Source organism: Bufo bufo, chromosome 7 (assembly GCF_905171765.1).
Source record: "Bufo bufo chromosome 7, aBufBuf1.1, whole genome shotgun sequence".
Classification (NCBI taxonomy): Eukaryota; Metazoa; Chordata; class Amphibia; order Anura; family Bufonidae; genus Bufo; species Bufo bufo.
The window spans coordinates 211,174,390-211,192,770 of record NC_053395.1 but is presented as its reverse complement, the minus strand read 5'-3'; positions in this window follow the sequence as shown (position 1 = coordinate 211,192,770).

The window sequence follows — 18,381 nt, the reverse complement described above, 5'->3', positions numbered from 1 at the left end:
TGCTGCATAGACCTCTATATCGTACTTAATTTCTGATGTACCATAAGTTCTGAGTACTGTGGCTTCTTAATTGTGCTGATCGGTATATGTCTCAAACACTGGACCTCCAACAAACATCAATGGACTTTTCAAAGGAGAACCCCTTGGATCTTGGAAACCCTTTTTTTTCCGTAGTGAAGCTTATGCTTGCTGAAGACCACCTAGACAAAGGTCCTCATCTCCCCTTGAAACATGAAACACCTCTTACAGTTCTGTGCCAGACATAAGTGCTGCACTTTCAGAATATCTGGGCCATTAGATGCTGGACTGAAAAATGTATGGTTACGAAGAGGCTGAACTCTATCGTATTTCATTTAAACAGTTCCTTTTATGCTTTTATGCTTATAAAGAAAAGCATTACACTTAAAACTGGAGATAATCATATTCTCTTGGGAATTATACCTATGCAGCATTGTTCTCCGTGACATTCATAAGCATTAAATGGATAATCAGGTAATTCCCGATTCATTTTTTAAAGAAAGTATTTTTCCAATTCATTTGAGGCCAATGATTTTAATTTTTTAAAAATGAAAGTGCTTCATGAACTGCCGGCGCCCTTGGAGTTATGCATCTGATGCAGCATTTTTTATTACCTCCATTGTATAGGAAATTAGGCTTTGGGGAATGATGTCACAAGCTGGCATCTTCTTTTTTTTTTATGAACTGTCAACCAACCAAAGGACATGCTGGAATTGTAGCAGTGTCTCCCATCAACATTGTCTACATTGTGGCACAATAAAGACATACAGTATGCAGTATCAATAAAGTATATTATTCACGAACATAAGCAGAGTTATTTTTTACTGAAGCGAACAATGCAAATCATAGGTTATAATTTTCAAACACTGACAAGGTGTTTTTTAAATCTATCCTGTTTTTACTTTTTTGTGTATTTATTATGTGTTTATTTATTTAGTTACTATTAGTTACATTCACTTCCCTTTTTTCTTTATGAAAAAAACAAAAACATTAATCAGTCTTTTTTTATTTTATTTAAATGCCTGACAGGCCTTCGTTAGGACAAAGGAGAAATAGGGTCACCTCAGCCTTCTCTGTAAATTAATAGTGCTTTTCTACTGTATAGAGGGATGGAAACTACTACATACACAGCATATAAAGTAGGTTAATTTAATATGTACTTACCCCCCCCTGCAGCTTTACCTAGACATACCGAATTGCCTTGGGGACTTTTTTTTTCAAAACAAAGTTTATATACTTGCCCTCGTGCAACTTTGACTAAATATATTGAATTATTTTAGGGACTTTTTCTTAAAACAAAGTTTACGTATTTACCCTATTGCAACTTTGACAAAATATAAATTATTTTGAGTATTTTTTAACAATATGTATGTACTTACCCGCAAATCTGATAAAATATACTGAATTATTTTGGGACTTTGTTTGAACAAAGTTCATGTACAGTACTTACCCTCATGCAACTTTGACCAAATATATTGAATAAATTTGGGGACTTTTTTAAAGAAAGTTTATGTACTTACCCTTATGCGACGTTGACTAAATATGTTGAATTATTTTGTGACTTTTTTTATAAAGTTTATGTACTTACCCTCAAGCAAAGTTGACTAAATATAAGTTAATTAAGTTTATGTACACTGCTCAAAAAAAATAAAGGGAACACTTAAACAACACAATGTAACTCCAAGTCAATCACACTTCTGTGAAATCAAACTGTCCACTTAGGAAGCAACACTGAGTGACAATCAATTTCACATGCTGTTGAGCAAATGGGATAGACAACAGGTGGAAATTATAGGCAATTAGCAAGACACCCCCATTAAAGGAGTGGTTCTGCAGGTGGTAACCACAGACCACTTCTCAGTTCCTATGCTTCCTGGCTGATATTTTGGTCACTTTTGAATGCTGGCGGTGCTTTCACTCTAGTGGTAGCATGAGACGGAGTCTACAACCCACACAAGTGGCTCAGGTAGTGCAGCTTATCCAGGATGGCACATCAATGCAAGCTGTGGCAAGAAGGTTTGCTGTGTCTGTCAGCGTAGTGTCCAGAGCATGGAGGCGCTACCAGGAGACAGGCCAGTACATCAGGAGATGTGGAGGAGGCCGTAGGAGGGCAACAACCCAGCAGCAGGACCGCTACCTCCGCCTTTGTGCAAGGAGGAACAGGAGGGGCACTGCCAGAGCCCTGCAAAATGACCTCCAGCAGGCCACAAATGTGCATGTGTCTGCTCAATGCAGGACGTTTGGCATTTGCCAGAGAACACCAAGATTGGCAAATTCGCCACTGGCGCCCTGTGCTCTTCACAGATGAAAGCAGGTTCACACTGAGCACATGTGACAGACGTGACAGAGTCTGGAGACGCCGTGAAGAACGTTATGCTGCCTGCAACATCCTCCAGCATGACCGGTTTGGGATTGGGTCAGTAATGGTGTGGGGTGGCATTTCTTTGGAGGGCCGCACAGCCCTCCATGTGCTCGCCAGAGGTAGCCTGACTGCCATTAGGTACCGAGATGAGATTCTCAGACCCCTTGTGAGACCATATGCTGGTGCGGTTGGCCCTGGGTTCCTCCTAATGCAAGACAATGCTAGACCTCATGTGGCTGGAGTGTGTCAGCAGTTCCTGCAAGATGAAGGCATTGATGCTATGGACTGGCCCGCCCGTTCCCCAGACCTGAATCCAATTGAGCACATCTGGGACATCATGTCTCGCTCTATCCACCAACGTCACGTTGCACCACAGACTGTCCAGGAGTTGGCAGATGCTTTAGTCCAGGTCTGGGAGGAGATCCCTCAGGAGACCGTCCGCCACCTCATCAGGAGCATGCACAGGCGTTGTAGGGAGGTCATACAGGCACGTGGAGGCCACACACACTACTGAGCCTCATTTTGACTTGTTTTAAGGACATTACATCAAAGTTGGATCAGCCTGTAGTGTGTTTTTCCACTTTAATTTTGAGTGTGACTCCACATCCAGACCTCCATGGGTTAAAAAATTTGATTTCCATTTTTTTATTTTTGTATGATTTTGTTGTCAGCACATTCAACTATGTAAAGAACAAAGTATTTCAGAAGAATATTTAATTAATTCAGATCTAGGATGTGTTATTTTTGTGTTCCCTTTTTTTTTTGAGCAGTGTATTTACCCTCATGTAACTTTAACTAAAAATGCTGAATTATTTTGAGGACTTGTTTAGCACTCATTAAATTTATCAAATCAACGCAACTGGGATTTAAAGGGCTGTCTTAAAATATAATTCAAAAACACTTTTCCTTCCACTAATTAGCCACACATTGATTCACCTGCCAACAGCCTTATTTATGTACAACTGTACCTTCAAGTAGTTTTTTACATTTACTCATATATTTTACCACTAAATAGGACTATCAAAAAATGTTGACAGCTGACATACTTGAGTGTACAGAAACCAGCCAAAGAGATAAGATTATTGAAGACCCAGGGGAGCTGAGGGAGAAACATTGAATGATTGTTTGATCGACTATAGTGTTGAGCGTGAATATTCTAAAAGCAAATTTTTATCGTGAATATCGGCACTTCGAGAATTTGCGAATATTTAGAATATAGTGCTATATATTCGTAATTTTGAATATTCTAGATTTTTTTTTCCATCAGTGACCTCCCTTCTTGCTTGTGGGACAATGAGAAGGCTGCAATGTCTTTGTCTGAGCTTAGCAACATCCCTAGCAACCAATAGAAAGGTTGCCTACCCCTTACTATATAAGAACCTCCCCAGCAGCCATTTTCTAAAGTTTATTGCAGTTATAAAAGAGACAGCAGTGTCATTGCTGTGCTCTGTGCTTTGTGTCATTACATTAGACAGTAACTTATATATATAATTCAGATAGTTAGAGGGAGATAGTCAGTGTAGGTTAGATTGATCTATAATGTAGCTGATAGGTTCCAGTGCAGGGTGTTAGGCAGTGTGATAGGTTCAGCTGTCCATACATACATGCTACAGACATAGTGCTGTGATGTCACAAGTAGCTGAAAATTCGCAAGCGCAAATATATTGGAGGACTCTATCTGCATATAAAACTATTGTAATGTTCTGCCGTGTCAACCATTTTCTCCAGTCTCAAGAAACTTATACCAGCTTGAAAAACATAGCATAAGTGACCAATGCCTGTATTTTGCGCGCATTACGCGAATATTACATTGCCGATTTTTGCAATGAAGAATATAATCTTGAATTCTCGAATTCACGATTATATGACAAATATTCTACAAAATATTAGCAAAATTCGAATATTGCCCCTCTCGCTTAGGACTACTGTCCATAAATACGTGCTACAGACATAGTACTGTGATGTCACAAGTTGCACGTATTGCAAAAAAAATATGCGCATCATTAATGCCGAAAATTTGCAAATATATTGGAGCACTCTATCTGCATATAAAGCTATCTAATGTTCTGCCGTGCCAACCATTTTCTCCAGTCTCAGGAAACTTATACCAGCTTGAAAAATGTAGCATAAGTGACCCACGCCTGTATTTTGTGCGCATTACACGAATATTGCATTGCCGATTTTCGCAATCAAGAATATAATCTCGAATTCTCGAATATATGACGAATATTCTACAAAATATTCGTGAAATATCGCAAATTTGAATATTGCCCCTGCTGCTCATCACTAATCGACTATACCTGTTTTGCTTTTTACTAATTCACATGAATTACAGGATGTATTGGCAAAGGAATTAACCAGACTTCAGTTGCTTGTGGTGCATTTATAAAAACAATAGGCAAATTGATTCTACCACTTAATACTATGTATAGGAAAATCAAGTAATCCGGTGAAACAATAAAACAGGTTACTCAGTTTGCTCATCCTTACTGGCCATAGAAATAATACATAGTAGATTTCCAAAATCTTATTTTGTAGCTTGTGTGCAATAATAATAATAATGATAATAATAATAATAATAATAATATTCCTCATTCTTATTGCTATGTATTATTAGCAATATCACTATTGACCACATGGTGTGCTGTTCCAAGTAACATGTCCTTGAAAAACACAGAGCACAATCGGCGAAATTTATGAAAGTTGCATTTTTATGCACCATGCTTTATCTAATTTGCCCTGGAGTAAAATGAATCACTAAACTGTGTAAAGTAATTAACACGGAAGAGGAGAGTATACTGATACAGAGGGATCTGGATAGATTGGAGGCTTGGGCAGATACGGTAAGTGGCATTAGAGGTTTAACACTGACAAATGTAAGGTTATGCACATGGGAAGGAATAATGCAAGTCACCCTTACATACTAAATGGTAAAACACTGGATAACACTGACATGGAAAAGGACCTAGGAATTTTAGTGAACAGCAAACTAAGCTGTAGAAACCAGTGTCAGGCAGCTGCTGCCAAGGCCAATAAGATAATCCTACCACTTTACAAATCACTAGTCAGACCACACATGGAGTACTGTGTACAGTTCTGGTCACCTGTGAACAAGGCAGACATAGCAGAGCTGGAGAGGGTTCAGAGGAGGGCAACTAAAGTAATAACTGGAATGGGGCAACTACAGTACCCTGAAAGATTATCAGCATTACGGTTATTCACTTTAGAAAAAAGACAACTGAGGGGAGATCTTATTACTATGTATAAATATATCAGGGGTCAGTACAGAGATCTCTCCCATCATCTATTTATCCTCAGGACTGTGACGAGGGGACATCCTCTGCATCTGGAGGAAAGAAGGTTTGTACACAAACATAGAAGAGGATTCTTTACGGTAAGAGCAGTGAGACTATGGAACTCTCTGCCTGAGGATGTAGTGATGGTGAGTTCACTAAAAGAGTTTAAGAGGAGCTTGGATGAATTTCTGGAGTGTAATAATAATACAGGTTATAGCTACTAGAGAGGGGTCGTTGATTCAGGGAGTTATTCTGATGCCTGATTGGAGTCAGGAAGGAATTTTTTCCCCCTTAAGTGGGGAAAATTGGCTTCTACCTTGCAGGTTTTTTTTTTTTTTGCCTTCCTCTGCAAGTTGCAGGATAACAGGACGAACTGGATGGACAAATGTATTTTTTCAGCCTTATAAGCTATGTTACTATGAATCTAATATATTAAGAAGTGCAGGCCTCTTGATAAATTAAGCAAATCTCTGGCCCTCTATGCACCAATAAAAACCATGAGTAGGTTTTAGCTATAATTTTAGCTGGTTTTAGGCCTATTAGACAAATTATAGAGGTCAACCCCTCCCACCAAGCCCTGCCATGCCCATTTTTCAGAAATATGGCTTAGATTACAAAAAAGTTACCTTTGTTGCATAAATCCTAACATTCTTCACCCCCACTTGGTTCTATCTGTCATTGGTATATACACTCACCTAAAGAATTATTAGGAACACCATACTAATACGGTGTTGGACCGCCTTTTGCCTTCAGAACTGCCTTAATTCTACGTGGCATTGATTCAACAAGGTGCTGATAGCATTCTTTAGAAATGTTGGCCCATATTGATAGGATAGCATCTTGCAGTTGATGGAGATTTGAGGCATTCACATCTAGGGCACGAAGCTCCCGTTCTACCACATCCCAAAGATGCTCTATTGGGTTGAGATCTGGTGACTGTGGGGGCCATTTTAGTACAGTGAACTTATTGTCATGTTCAAGAAACCAATTTGAAATGATTCGAGCTTTGTGACATGGTGCATTATCCTGCTGGAAGTAGCCATCAGAAGATGGGTACATGGTGGTCATGAAGGGATGGACATGGTCAGAAACAATGCTCAGGTAGCCCATGGCATTTAAACGATGCCCAATTGGCACTAAGGGGCCTAAAGTGTGCCCAGAAAACATCCCCCACACCATTACACTACCACCCCCAGCCTGCACAGTGGTAACAAGGCATGATGGATACATGTTCTCATTCTGTTTACGCCAAATTCGGACTCTACCATTTGAATGTCTCAACAGAAATCGAGATTTATCAGACCAGGCAACATTTTTCCAGTCTTCAACAGTCCAATTTTGGTAAGCTCGTGCAAATTGTAGCCTCTTTTTCCTATTTGTAGTGGAGATGAGTGGTACCCGGTGGGGTCTTCTGCTGTTGTAGCCCATCCGCCTCAAGGTTGTGCGTGTTGTGGCTTCACAAATGCTTTGCTGCATACCTCGGTTGTAACGAGTGGTTATTTCAGTCAACGTTGCTCTTCTATCAGCTTGAATCAGTCAGCCCATTCTCCTCTGACCTCTAGCATCCACAAGGCATTTTCGCCCACAGGACTGCCGCATACTGGATTTTTTTCCCTTTTCACACCATTCTTTGTAAACCCTAGAAATGGTTGTGCGTGAAAATCCCAGTAACTGAGCAGATTGTGAAATATTCAGACCGGCCCGTCTGGCACCAACAACCATGCCACGGTCAAAATTGCTTAAATCACCTTCCTTTCCCATTCTGACATTCAGTTTGGAGTTCAGGAGATTGTCTTGACCAGGACCACCCCCCTAAATGCATTGAAGCAAGTGCCATGTGATTGGTTGAATAGATAATTGCATTAATGAGAAATAGAACAGGTGTTCCTAATAATTCTTTAGGTGAGTGCATATTCTTGTACAATGCGTTGAATCTGAATGTCATGCAATTCTTTATTTTGTAAATGGCTATAGCTCTAAATCATATGGAAAATGCTTTAGATCCACTTCTGTATCTATCTATCTATCTTTCTATCTTTCTATCTTTCACTATTTTATATAGCTATTGTCTATCTATCTATCTAAAAAATATAGAATGCGGCAGCACTCCAATATGGTGAAAAATGGCAGACCACTTTATTCACCCAACTTGCAAGTTGGGTGAATAAAGTGGTCCACCATTTTTCACCATATTGCAGTGCTGCTGCATTATATATTTTATGGATGTATATGGGCTCAACAACCTATAGCCTGGAGGGATTGCACCCGCTCTATCACCACTGACTAGTGCTGCTTTTCTTTGATTTAATATCTATCTATTTATCTATCTCCTTTTATTTAATATCTATCTATTATCTATCTATCTATCTATCTATCTAAAAAAGCAAAATGGTCAGCAGCACTCTACAGGTATGCCAGGTGTAAATCCACAAACGTTCCTGGACAAGGAGCAGTGTAGTAGAAATAACGAAAAATGGGCAGCACTCCGGTCTTGTAGTGAAATTTCTGTGATGTTTATTTACACCCCAAAGCAATGCAGCATTTCAGCTCTCTCAATGGAGCCTTTGTCAAGCTAGTGAACACAGTGCTCTTAACATATTTAAATAGGTCGTATCTGAGTAATCTATTTTTGTCCGTTTTCTTGGTGAATAGTTCAGTGTGTAAAAAATCACCCCGCCTACTCACTGTCAAGTCAAGGAATTAAATTTTTGTTTCGGAGGCGACAAGTGTGAATTTGACCTCTGGATCAATCTCATTGAGGAAGTCACCAAATTGGTGCAACTCCTCAATGGACCCCGTCCACACTAGGAAGATGTCGTCTATGTAACGCCACCACCCCAGAACTTGTCTGAAGTGGTGGCTGACATAGACGTACATCTACTCTAGGTGTGCCATATAAATGTTGGTGTAATTTGGCGCTACATTTGAGCCCATTGCGGTCCCGCGTAGTTGGATAAAGTACTCATCCTGAAATAAAAAATAATTACAGGTGAGCACAATGTCCAAGAGCGTGATCAGAAATTCTCTACATTTCATAGAGTATGGTGAGTCAGCCAGACAATCTCTGACTGCACTCACCCCCCTAACGTGTGAAATGGATGTGTACAAACTAACTACATCAAATGATGCTAAAATGACATGTGCCGGAAGTTGTACCTTACTGATCTCATTTAGGAAATGTGTGGTATCCCTTATATATGATAAAATCCATTTTTGTCATTCAGTTGACGATAGACTTCATTCACATAGTCAGTTTTATTCATAACCACTACTGCTCCACCCTTGTCTGCCGGTTTAATGGTCAGACAAGGGTTGTCGGAGAGTTCTTTCAGGGCATTGGTTTCATCCAATCTCATATTTCTTTTCACACACATTCCATCATGACCTGACATTTTTAAGGCCTCTAGATCAATTCTGACCGCATTCACAAAAGTGTCAAGGGCAACATGATTGACAACTGGTGTGAAATCACTTTTTAGATGTAGCTGTACATTATTAAGCGTAAGTTCTGAACAGCTAGCAGGCCCAGCCACCACAGCTTCAGTAGATTGCTTGTCAAACCAGATTTTGAGCTTGATGGCTCTAAAGAATCTATGCAGATCGAGCTCTAATTGAAACCAATCGATATTCCTAAATGGACAAAAGGACAATCCTTTTTCTAAAACAGACATTTGCATAGGGATTAACACAGTGGATGATATATTTACCACGGTTGTCTCTTCCGCATGGTTCTTTGCGGTTTCATCTGCCTTACTTTTGACCCACTTCTGTTGTCTCCTACCGCCTCGTCTGGTCCGGTAGGATCTGGACCCAGATCTAAAAAAGGAGTAGTTATGGTAGATATATTAGTGTTGGATGTTGTGGCGAGATCCAAGGGGCTGTCCATTTCTGGAACCATTGGATTGTCCCTTTGACTAGAGAGTCCCATTAATTTATTCCTAGGGGAGGATCGTTCCATCCTCTTAAAACCCTTCTTGATAGTCCTCTGTCCCCCCTGCCAGCTGTATACAAATCTGGTGGTATAGTCCTCCATATCCCTCTGCCACTTTTTCCTCTTTGTGGACTGTAGATCTTGCTTCAGTTTCTCCAGATGTGTATTGCAATTGCTGAGATATTTCTCCAAATCCTCAGGGGTTAATGCTGACCTCAGTTCCCCCTCCGTTTGTTCCAAACTTGATCTCAAAGTGTGGATTTCTTTCTGTAGGTACTCCACATTTAACAAGATAATATCCAAAGAATACTTATTCGAAATCTGTGCAAAGCGTGCACAGAAATCCGTGTTATTGGGAAAGAAATCAGGTCTCAGGATCGAACGCATACCACTTGGGATCCGGCGCGCATGGTGATATTCACTGAGAGTAATTACATGTAGATCCAAATTGATCAACCTTTTAGAATACAGTTCGTACCTTTTCTTAAGGTCCAGTACGGACGGAGTTGACAGAAAAGTGACATCCCTTGCAGTACCTTGCAGGATACGTGCCTCATCCTCCTGCGTGTAAGAGAAGATGTCCGGGTGTATACATCCTGTGGCTTGATTCATGTTCAAAAAAAGGTGCTTCGCTGATTACTCCAATACGAAAAAAGCAAAATGGTCAGCAGCACTCTACAGGTATGCCAGGTGCAAATCCACAAACGTTCCTGGACAAGGAACAGTGTAGTAGAAATAACGAAAAATGGGCAGCCCTCCGGTCTTGTAGTGAAATTTCAGTGATGTTTATTCACACCCCAAAGCAATGCAGCATTTCAGCTCTCTCAATGGATCCTTTGTCAAGCTAGTGAACACAGTGCTCTCAACATATTTAAATAGGTGAATCTCATCAAGGTAACATGATTGCTCATTAAGAATAAATTTTACAAATATAAATATAAAACATGATTATAAATACCATTACAGTGCATCAATACATGTAGACCATCACAGATATACTATTAGGAAAAAGAGATTAGATCTGCTCGGCACACTGAGAAGGACCTGCGCTTCAGGGTCATTGACCAGGTCGCCATGCCACGACGGGGGGGTGACAGGTCGATGACACTGAAGCAGCGGGAATTATACTGGATTTTTCAATTGCAAACTTTAAAACCCCGTGGACTAAATGTTGACTTTAGAGTGACATAATCGTGTACCAGTGGGATTTTTGACACTTGTCTGAGAATGTGTAAGTTAAGACTGTGCTCTCCATTTATCCTTTTTTTCTCCTCTTTTTTCAGATTACCTTGATGGAGATTATTGTCTTAATCGAGAGGACATCGCCCGACATGAAATCTCTATGCGATCGATATATATGCTTTTTGTATTTACATTTTTATTCTGTAGATTTCTCCATACATCCATACCCATGATGGAATATGATTAGGAGATTCGAGACCAATATGTATATTAATGTTCACTTTAAGAACACTGTGGTGTTTATAAATGGGGCAGAGGGGGATAAGTGTGGGTGATGGGTGGGAGAGCAGGGGACATGTGACACGAGGATTTCTTTCTGTAGGTACTCCACATTTAACAAGATAATATCCAAAGAATACTTATTCGAAATCTGTGCAAAGCGTGAACAGAAATCCGTGTTATTGGGAAAGAAATCAGGTCTCAGGATCGAGCGCATACCCCTTGGGATCCGGCGCGCATGGTGATATTCACTGAGAGTAATTACATGTAGATCCAAATTGATCAACCTTTTAGAATACAGTTCGTACCTTTTCTTAAGGTCCAGTACGGACGAGGTTGACAGAAAAGTGACATCCCTCGCAGTACCTTGCAGGACACGTGCCTCATCCTCCAGAGGGGGATAAGTGTGGGTGATGGGTGGGAGAGCAGGGGACATGTGACACGAGAGTGTCCCGGTCCCTTGTTCCGCACAGGTCCGTGCACCCAGGGATGGTTGCAGGTGCCAGTGTGTAACACCCGCATCCACACTGTCCCCAATCATGATCGCAGGAAATGGGGGTGTAGGGATTGGAACCTGGGCTATGATTGGCCTGAGTTTCCCATCGCAATGGAGATCAGGCACTGGATTAACCCCCGGTGCATGTATTTCCATAGACATCACCCGTTTTCATGTGACCACTGTTCCTTTAGACCGCGCATCAGCGTAGTTACCATGGTCACGTTGTGAAAACAACATTGGTTCCCGATCTTCTGGGCATGCGCAGTGGCTAACTGCCACTGAGATAGACACACAAGTCACGGGCGCACAGTGCGCGTGATGTGGGGAGAACTCGCGAGTCCTGGAGGCATCCCGGCATCTGCGTAGGAGCGCTTGAAGTATGCGCTCCATGCGCATGCGCGGGATGTTGCAGGTTCTCGCGGTTTGTTGACATATACCGGCGCCTGCGCAGTCCCTGCCAGGGGACGCCAATATCGATAATTGGTATTAATTATGTATGTAACACCGATGTGGATGTGTGATCCATAGTTTTTCTACACACTATGTAAACACTATGTAAACACTATGGTGGTCTACATGTATTGATGCACTGTAATGGTATTTATAATCATTTTTATATTTATATTTGTAAAATGTATTCTTAATGAGCAATCATGTTACCTTGATGAGATTCACCTATTTAAATATGTTGAGAGCACTGTGTTCACTAGCTTGACAAAGGCTCCATTGAGAGAGCTGAAATGCTGCATTGCTTTGGGGTGTGAATAAACATCACTGAAATTTCACTACAAGACCGGAGTGCTGCCCATTTTTCTGTATTTTTATCTATCTATCTATCTATCTATATATCTATATTTAACTATTTTATATACCTATTATCTATCTATCTACAAAAAAATGGCAGCACCGGAGCACAAAAAAGAAGAAAAAAGAGGTGCAAGCCCAAGGGGACTTGACTATGTCCCAGTAAATAAAGAGCCAAAAGGCAGCATACTTAAATGTTTGAAAAAACATTTATCCATCTTTCTATCTTTGTTTTATAAATATGTGTATCAGACTCAAATTGAAATTGAACGTTTTATTCCCTCTATGAGATCTGTCAAGAGATATCGCAGTAGGTGTACCTACAGTCCTGAAAATTCATATATGTACATACAGATATTCTCTGTGCAGTGACAAACTCCGCCATATCTTATATAAGTGAGAACAGCAGGTGACTTCATAACTCTGGTTTTGAGTTAGTCCATTCTCAGATTCCTTTCAAAACAGTTATTCATCAATATAAAGGAAAAAAAAAAAACCTTGGCTAGCTGGAATATGAGAAAACACACAGAATTTATTGATGTGTTCATCCTTGTAATAAAGAGTATTGAAAAGAGGATCATGCATGGCGTGTGTAAATATTCTGGGGCTTCTGAGAGACACTGAAACATTTTATGACTCACTCCCAATTTTTGCATCTAAAACAGTATGTGGAAACCTGACCGTCTGGCTGATGCCTTATGGGAATGCTAAAGAAGAAGAGCTTATGGATGTGTCTCCTCAGTCTAAAAGACTCACACTACTGTGCAAAAATACAAAGATGTAAAATTGTGAATTACAAAAATTCTTCAAACATATGGTGCAAAAAAATTATAGGTTCTCTAAATTATTACCTCCTGACGAAGCTGAGGCGAAACGCGCGTCGGGGTTCTTAGCCTGTCCCGTGCCTGCTGCCTTTACCCTCCATCATGTCTCATGGTATGCTTTAACTCTCTATCTGTTACCCACAGATGAGCTCCTTCATATCCTTTACAATACGGTTTGGTGTGTGTTGTCTCACTTATGTGAGGGCTCTATATATATATATATTTTTTTTTTTTCCCTTCATTGCTAGACTCTAGCGGGTGTTTGATAATTTGTCTTTCATTACATTTTGGGTTGAGCTGAGACTCATCTGGTGGTTATGCACCAGGGTGATGATCACATGAATTACATTTGGAATAGTCATAGTTTATGGGCTATTGTGTTGTGAATCACCCCGGTGCATACTTGACATGTTTTCCATCTTCTGGCGGGTAGCAGCGACACCGGCCAGTGGATTGCGGCATCCGGTTTTTCTGCTGACTCTTCATACCCTTTTCTTGCTATCTTTAATATTTTAGTAATCATGATATGTTTATTATAATTAAATAAAAGTATATATTTTTTGAATACACTGGGCATTCTTTTGTTGTTTGTTCAACAACATTATAGGTTTATATGGTTATTCATTCCTTGCCCTAACTCACGGTTTTACATTGAGGCTTTCTTGTTTGGTTCTATATCTCCAAATTATTAGTAAGTCTATGCTTACAAAAGACTCTATTATTTATTGATAGATTTTTGGGACTGTTAAGACTTTTGAGGTTGAGTTACAGCAACAGACATGGACAATTGTGGCGCAGTTGCTTTATTTTTTTATATTTTATGTCTACAAAATGGACTTTGATCTGAATTTCAGGATAAATTTGATTAACCGCGAAGCCAAATTTCCTTGTGCTTCACTTTAGAGAATCGATTAAACATGAAATAGTGTAAAAAAAAATTAAAAATACTTACCTGATCTATTTTCTTGCGATGGGCCGGCCGGCCGAAATCACATGGGCGGTAACCTATGACGACACCACACCGGCCGGCGTGATGACGTCATCTCTGGTGGTGCAAGATTTCGTGCCAGACCTTCAAGCAAGATGGCAGTGGCCAGCTCGTCCCGAGCAAATGGATCAGGTATTATTATTTTTATTTTTTTTATTTTACACATTTTATTTTTAATTTTTCTTTTTTTATTAATATCAGATGCCGCAATCATGTATGAACGTGACATCTGATTGGCACAATGATGGGGAGATGTGCAATTGCCGCTCCCTGTCATTGCACCCACTACTTACAAAGAAATGCACTTCTTGACGAAGTCACTCGTCACAAAGTGGATTTTTTTGCAATATTCTATCAAATTTTTAAATACTTCGCTCATCACTGTATATAACACTTGGATTTGTAAAGTTATAGTAAAGTAAAAACTCATAGTAAATTGGGCTCATTATAACTTGTTATACTGCCGTGATTTCTATAAATAGTGACGTGCTTTATAAGCTTGCTAAGCTTTCAATTATTCTTTTTTTAAATATTACAAACTGATTATTCTGCATCAGTGATATCAGACATTGATTGTATTTAACCAGCTCTACATTGTATTAGTTATGGGCTTTGTGCAGTACAGTAGCTTATATGCCTTCAATCTCTATCCGATTATTTATTTACCTGGCAGCGTTGAATGCAATGTCTAATTAGCTCATTAAAAGATTTGGCGATTTTCAAACCTACCAATATTTTCTTTTGACTCATCAACGTATTTGTTTTGTGCTGCTTTAAGAAACGATTTAGGCGGTAATTGAATGTCATGCCGGGATTTTTATGACTTAGTTGGCAGAACAAAATCATATTTAAGATAAGAGGTAAGACACTATTAAAAAGCTATCCTTTCATAATTGAATATGGTAAATAAAATAAGCCCAGGGCATTTCTGTTGTTCTTCTCTGTGCATGCTCATTAACATGCCTGACATCACTGGCATGGCTGGCATCATAGGCCTGGCTGGTGTCACACATGAGGATTTACTCTCCCAGTTAGGGCTCATGCACACGACCATATGCCCACCGAGACATACGGTCCATATGTCCTGGAGCGGCATACATCTTGCGCATGGGAGCACACAGCATCATAGGTTACTATAATGCTGTGCACATAGGGCTGCCCGCGGGGCTATTGTCCCGCACTCATAATATCATATGAGTGCAGGACAATAGTCCAGCGGGCGGCCCGATGCGCACAGCATCATAGTAACCTATGATGCTGTACGCTCCCGTGCACACGATGTATGCCGCTCTGGGACATATGGCCCGCTCACGGACCGTATGTCTCGGAGGGCATACGGTCGTGTGCATGAGCCCTAAATGTGTCTCACATTGGCCAAGTATTGAAAAAGTTGCAAAAGCTGGAGAGTGTGTGCATGCTAGCCCTACAGGCAATGGAGACAAGGCCTTGCCGGTAGGCAGGCAACAGCCTGCATGGAAGGACTGAGCAACCCCAGTGGCCCAGACCTGCCGGGAAGAAGGAGACAGTGGTGGATGGGTCCAGGCCACCAGGAAAGGTAACAAAGCCTAATTGTTTCACACCTTGTTATTCTGTTTTCTGTGGGGTTAGCTTTAGTGTTTCCTTAACTTTCCTTTTTGATCTACAAAGGCTCACTTGTCTTCTAAGCTGAAGGTGGTGGATTCTGGGAGATAGGAGATGTTTGTGTCTGTATTTCAGGACATGATTGAAGGAAGGAGATAAAAGTAAGGCAAGTTTCTCTGTCTTTATCAACTCTTACCTGTTCAAAGAAGTTGATAGCTGAACGGGATGAATAGTTTAATGTATCTTTTTCCATTGTGTTTTCCTTTTTAGTTATTGCTGGATCTACACAGGCCGACTGAGCGGCCAATTGTCAGGAAGGAATATTTCCTTCCCGACAGTCGGCTACTCGCTCAGTAAAGGAGACACTGCGTTTACATGCTTTAGTAAAAGTCTCTAATACGTTGCCTGTAGACAACCGCGCTGCAGGTCCCAAACGTGAAGTGGGTTCTAGTCACACAAATCAGCCAGAAAGTAATACTGTTGATCCTCCCTTGTTCGTTTCACAGGTGTATGGCTGGCACAGGAAAATGGTGATCCTCATACAATCCACAGTCCTCCTTTTTGGTTGATAGTGCTTCACTATTGGTGTGATCTTCTGGTCTGTCACAGAGTCTTTCATGAAAGGAGGACTGCGGATTGTATGAGGATCACCATTTTCCTGTGCCGACTATATACCAGTGAAACGAACAAGGGAGGATCGACTTCCTGAAGGGTGGAGAAAGCAGCGCAGTCCTACATTATTACTTTCTGACTGTGTTTACATGCAGCAATCTCCTTCACAGTATGAGGAGTTGAGGACGAGGCATCGCTATTATGATCCCTCATCCTCATACAGAATCATGGCTTCTGAGCTGAGATCGCTGTTTAGACCACACAATCTGCTGCCCAGAAGCCATGATCGGTGGTGCCTGCATGAACGACAGAATCACCCAATGAACGAAACGAGCGTTTCGCTTATTCATCAGGTGATCGGCGGCATATTTACATGGCCTTATTGTCGGGATTGACCGTTCCTGCAATTCTCGGGACTTGTAAATGCACCTTAAATGTTTATTTTTAACAATGTACTGCATATATAGAAGGGGTGGGAGAAGCTCTGCTGATGTCCAAGGTTATGGTTTCAGAAGCTGCTCTCCCCATTTTGGTCCACAAACTTCAGTATAGTAGTTATTGAATGGGCAGTCATTCATTGAAAGGGACTTATAACCTCTCCTGACATGTCTGTTTAGAAGTTACTTTAGTAGCCAATAAATAACAATTCAGGAAGGTTTTATATATCAAGCTTTGCAGAATTTAGCAACATTTTGTATAAATATAGACAAAGAAAGTCTAAAAAAAAAGTGCCTTCTCTCTGCCGCAGTCGTCCCCAAGAAACTTTATTCATCCTACTAGTGAGATTTGCAGCCGAAGCTGAATTTCACAACCTCCCATTCACTGCTCAAGTGAGCATATCGCAGCAGACAGTCAGGATCCAGAATTATAGCACATAGATACAGGCTAGATTTAAGGCGACAACAACCCTCTGGCTGAAAATCCTTCAAATACTAAAGCCATCGTTGATTAGGAAGTTCAAGACATAGAGACATAATCTGTCCCCCGAGCAGACTGGGTGCTCTTCAGGTTTCACAATGAGCAATTTTAGTGACCAAAAGCTGAATATTATCCATATAGTAGAGAGATATACATTCATAGAGTAGGTTTTACATTCACAAAGTGATAGGAAATGAAATAAATCTAATCTGCAAAGAATACACACAGTGGCGTTTATATAAGTGAAGGGGTTCCATAGCAAGGAGTTTAATGGGCCTCACCATTATATCGTTGAGTTTTGCCACCCTGTGCAAAAGGGGTTTAATATTTGCCCCCCCCCTTTGACAAATTTTCCAATTTATTGATAATAATAATGTATTTCCTCTATGAAGAGGTGTCCAACACACGGGCCTCACCATCAATTATGACTCTTGCCCCCAAATAGCAATGGGGATGGGGTCAACCAGCGATGGGCAAACTCTCAGCAAATATCTGACAGCAGCTGCCTGGTCTACCTCTATGACATATAAGCAATTATACAGAAAATTATTAACTGTAATATGTCCAAAAGCAAGCAAGCACGTCACATCTGTCAGATCACTAATATTACTTGTTCTGGTCACTAGGGGCACTGTTTTATTGTCAGTGCTAGATATTGAAAGAAAAACAATTAGGTTATTACTAGGGTTGAGCTAACCCTGAATCCTGACCCGAACTTGACCTGAACTTCATCCCGAACCCGGACCCCATTTAAGTCAATGGGGACCTGAACTTCACTTTATTATTTTCCATTATAACATGGTTATAACGGAAAATAATAGCAGTCTTAAAAAATAATGCTAAATAAAATGTCTACTGAAATAAATAAAAAATTACCTCATCCACTTGATCGTGCAGCTGATATCCTCTTTTCTTCAGGACCTGCAAAAGGACCTGCAATGAGGTCACCGCAGGTCCTGCTGAATAATGATAGAAGGACCTGCGGTGACATCCTTTTGCAGGTCCTGAAGAAAAGAGGATAGGGCTGCACGATCAAATGGATGAGGTAAGGTTTTTTTTTAACCCCTCAGTAGACATTTTATTTAGC